Below are 5,086 nucleotides of genomic sequence, written 5' to 3'. Positions count from 1 at the left end.
ATGTTTCTCATATGTATATGTTTTTAGGAATGACCACTAGTATCAAACAACCACTTAGGGGGATCTTCTCAGGGGAAGACTAGTTTTCCTTCTTCGCTCAACAGTTAACTATCTGTAGCTCTTCTTCTAGGTGTGGGGGCTCATCCATTACCCTCATCCACGTAGGGATGATAATCTGTAGTACCATCACTCAGATCTTGTTCACACAGCTATAGTATTGTGATTGCATGGGTACAGCTTACCTATCATATATATATATATAATAGGTATATATCAAATATATATGATAGGTATATATGATATATATATATGATAGGTAAGCTGTACCCATGCAATATATATTGTATTTATATATTTCATATATAATATATATTTTAAATAATACAATATATCATATTTTATATATTGTGTATATATATATATATGTATTTTTCTGTGATGGTCTCCATTTACTGCAAAAAAAAGAAGCTTCTTTGATGTAGCTTGACATTTATCTGTAGACATAAGGATAAGTATTTAGAACACAATTAGGAATTATACTGGTATAGAAAAGTGGCAAAAATAGGTTCTCCTCTGAGATCCATGACCTCATTAGTCCTGGGTAGTTGGGTAAGTTTAGAGTATCAGCCATGATTTCCTTCCTGCTTACCAGCCCTTAAGTTCAATCAAACAGCTGTTGAAATTACGTCTCTACCTGTTATGCTTAACAAATTTTAACTCCAAATGGATCAAAGACCTAAATGTGAAACTTGAAAGCTAAAGTCTTTTCCTATTTTCTAAGCAATATTCCACTCACAATTCCTCATACAACTGAAAAAAGTTCTGTGCAAGTAAGAAAACAATCATACAGTAAAGAGGAAGACAGAAAGCCTACACCATGGGACTAGTTTTCACAGTATCTGAAGGAGGTATGCAAGCCACTAAGGGAGAAAATCATTCAATAACCTTACTCAGCTGTGCTAGCTAGGAACCACAACAATGATCAATGTGGTACAAAATTTATAAAAGCACATATTTGGAAGTACGCAATGCAATTCTTTTAATGTTATGCCTAATGTCATACTTCACTATTTGGTTTATGTTATATTCACAAATGATTCATAAATATTTTAACCAGTAGGAAGTGAACTTAACTACAGCATGACACTTTCAAGACTCAGGTTTTTTGTTTGTTTGTTTTGTGGTTTTGTTTTTGTTTTTTTTTTTTGCCTTTTATCTATTTTCAAAGTGTTGATCCTTTGGACAACACATGTGGCACTTAAAGATAAGTGCTTGGAATTCACCCTCTGTCTTGTTCATCTCTGTAATTAACTGATGTGATGAACAAGCTTACGTCCTAAAATCAATCTTGACTTCATTGCCTCTTTATAAGCTAGGATTTTAGTTCCTCTTGGCTATATCACTTCTCAAGAAGCCTTTCTTCCAAATACATATATTCTCCATACTATCTGAGGCATAGATCTGACTGAATTACCCTCAACTCATGTTCTAAGTTCTAAATCTTTAGCTGTGTTGATAATCCTCTCTCATCTCACCACTCCTATGACCCTTCACCTGCCTCACTACATGCCATGCTACAGGTATGCCTCATATTTCATTATCATGCCATTTACATGCTTCCCCTTACACCTGCAATTCTGCTGTTGTCTTGTCTAAGTATGTGTTGTTCATCCATGAAGATCCTTAGTTTTCCAAGGCAAACCCATCCTATCATCCTATCTTTGCTTCCTTTATTTCAGTCTTTTTTTTCAAACTGAAAATATTTTTCATACAATATATTTTCATCATTATTTCCATTCCCCCAAACTCTTCCCTGATCCTTTATACATCCCTACTCACTCAAATTTTTTCTTTCTCATCTCTCTCATCTCTTTCTCTCTCTCATCAAAAACAAACAAAAAACTAAAAAATAAAATAGGAAAAAGCAAACATAAAAAAGTCAAAGAAAAAGCACCAGAAATACAGACAGACGTGGAGTTACATGCTCAACACACACAGAAATCGCACAAAACTATAAAATTAGAAATCATAATATATAAGCAAAAGACTTGGAAGATTAAAAAAAATCTCAGACAAAGCATTATGAAACAAGCAAACAAAAAAATACTATTGAGTTTGTTTTGGGTTGACAATCTACTGCTAAGGATGGGCCTGCCCTTATGTATGATTTGTATACAAAATGAGACTCCATTGGAGAATACTGGTTTTTTGTTTGTTTGTTTGTTTTGTTTTGTTTTGTTTTTGTTTTTGTTTTTTTCCTTTGTGAGTAGTTGTCAATTGGAGATAGCTTCCAGATGAGGGATGGGGCTTGTGTTCTCTTTCCCTCAGTGCTGGGACCCCGTTTTTTGTGGACCTGTGTATTTTTGCCAGTCTCTGAGTTCATGTGTACATCAGCCATGTTGTGTCTAGAAGGCATTGTTTCTTTGGTGTCTTCCATCCCCACTGGCTCTGACAATATTTCAGCTTTCTATTCCACAAAATTCTCAGGGGACTGAGGTTTGGTAAGTGATAGAGACATCCCACTTAGAAATGAGTTTTCGCTATCCACATATCGCCCAGTTGTGGGTTTCTGCATTTATTCCCATTTACTTCAGGAAGAAGTTTCTCTGATGATAGCTGAGCAAGATACTGGTTGTAGTTATGGTAGAATGAGTCACTTCATTGCTATGTTGCTCTAGCAAAGCAACAGTATTTTGTTTACCCTTAGGTCCCTGGCCTATCTAGTCTCAGGTTCTTGATCACCTAAACAGTATCAAGCATTGGTTCCATCTCATGGAGTAGGCCTTAAAATCAAATCAGATAGTATAAAATCAGATAGTGGTTAGGTAGTCTCAGAACTTTTGTGGCACTATTGCACTAGTTCATCATGCAAGCAGGTCAACAGTGGAGATGGGTTGGTGTTTACCTTTCTCCTCTGTAGCATGAAGAGAGTATTACAGTAGCATGAACACTCAACAGTAGGGGTAAAGGCTCTACTTCCCCCTGTAAGTAAAGCTTGATCTCTCCATGTTCAGTAAGTTATGTAGGTATTGCCTCTAGCATTATGACCTTACTATCAGTTTCTTGACTACAAACAATAGCCTCAGCAACAATAGCTGGGGTTATTTGGGAGTTTCCATGAGTCCTTTTTGGCCAACCACTCAGTGAGTTGAAACCCATTCCTATTGCTGGATATTTTATTTGGTATCAAAAGTTGTCTAATTTTATACCCTGTTATTCAGAGATTTCATTTAGATTTCTTTCTTATACATCTACGGTTGAGAGGAAGCTATTAGGTTTCCATAAAGTTTTTCAAACGGGCCTTGATTTTAGCTATCCCTCCCTGCATTCTCTTCTTTATCATTATCTTTCCTCCCAGTCAGCATTTAATCCTCCTATTCCAGTCTCCCTCTACTTCTTTTCAATCCTAGCTGTATTTTTCCGTAAGAGATTCTTGAAAGTAGGGGTTATGCTTTAGAGTCTTGCACCTGAACACCCTATATAACCCTGCAGCTTAAACTCTGCCGTCCTTGTTTTACCTTCTTTAAAAACATTCAACACCTTCTCCTATCTTATGTGCTCTTATTACATATTGTGTTTATATTATTATATATTATCATATACAGTGCACGATTAGTCTCTTAACTAAAAAAACAGACGACTATCTATTTCATTCTCTGACATATGTTCCAGGTGTCCAGATCACTATTAGAAAAGTAGTGCCCGATAAAAAATCTCTCTTGAATAAATGAACATATTTTTTTGTATTTTTGGAACAACCTGCCATAGCTCCTCAAAATACTAAGTATCAAAGGAAATATTTTATAGCATTCCTAATAATAATAATAATATACATTCAACAAGCATTCAGCACGTGCTCTGTGACTTACACACATCATCTCACTAAAGCCTTACCACAACCCTAGGACACAGATTACTATCTTCAGTTACAAGAAACTTGAGACTTTAAGAAAATCAGCAGCTTTCTCAAGGTCAATAAGCAGTGGGGCTGAGGCTCAAACGTCAATGCCCATGATCTTATAAAGTATGTTTTCTGCCTCAAAAATCAATTATGACCACACGTTTACTTTTTTTGACATTATATACTTTTCAGGTTATGTATTTTAACCTAAGTAGCATCTGCACTCTGGGCATAAAAGATAGCTGATATTAAAATTAGGTATCACATGTATTTTGCAGTTAAGTATTTGGAATGATGCTCTATGTAGTTGGCTGAAAAAGCAAAGCTATGCAGCACCTATGGCTTGTCACAATCTTGGTGATTTTTTTTTTGAGACTGTTTTTTTTTTTTTTTAGTTTTCATTTGGAGGTCAAAAATTCAGTGTCCTGTTATGGGTTTGTTTTCTGGTGAGGACCTCACTATGGAGAGAAGACAGGTAGAGCAATCAGACAATCATGAAACAAGTGGGACTTGTGGGCCAGATTTCTTTTTAAATAACCTCATTATCTAAAGGGCTACACTCGCGTCTTCTGATCAACATACGCCAGTGATCTGGGCAACTTGTACCATCTTTCACTAGCTTAATGTGTGTGTGTGTGTGTGTGTGTGTGTGTGTGTGCGCGCGCGCGCACGCACTCAGTACACACATTACTTTATTTATTGGGCCCTAACTTTCAGAAGATAATTTATAATTTACACTGCATACTTTTGTCTCAGTTTCCAACTCCCACAGCAATCTCTCTCTAGAAACCTGCTGGGCCACACTGGCCAGGGAATCAGATAAGTGATTTCCATTCTCCTTTTCACTTTCCAATTCCAAAACCCCAGTCTTACCCCCAGCTTGGTAGCAGATCACCTCCTGTAGCCTTCCCTTCTCCTCTGCCCTCACTGCAGGGAACTAAACAGATCCTCTGCTATGGCCTTCCTTCCTCATCCCATTCTTTTGTCTTGTCCACCAACACCATAGAAATTGTCTCCAGAGAAGCCTTCAGGCTATGCCAAATAGGAAATAAAATCCCGCTGACAGATACAGTTTACCTCCCTCCTGTGGTCTTCTCACCTCTCTACCATCACCATCACCATGCCCTCCCCCAACACACATGCACTCTCTATTCCATTCCTGAATGTTGCCTCCCAATATCTAGA

Source organism: Meriones unguiculatus, chromosome 19, assembly GCF_030254825.1.
Source record: "Meriones unguiculatus strain TT.TT164.6M chromosome 19, Bangor_MerUng_6.1, whole genome shotgun sequence".
Lineage (NCBI taxonomy): Eukaryota > Metazoa > Chordata > Mammalia > Rodentia > Muridae > Meriones > Meriones unguiculatus.
The sequence above is the reverse complement of the archived record's forward strand: the minus strand, read 5'-3'. Positions refer to the sequence as shown.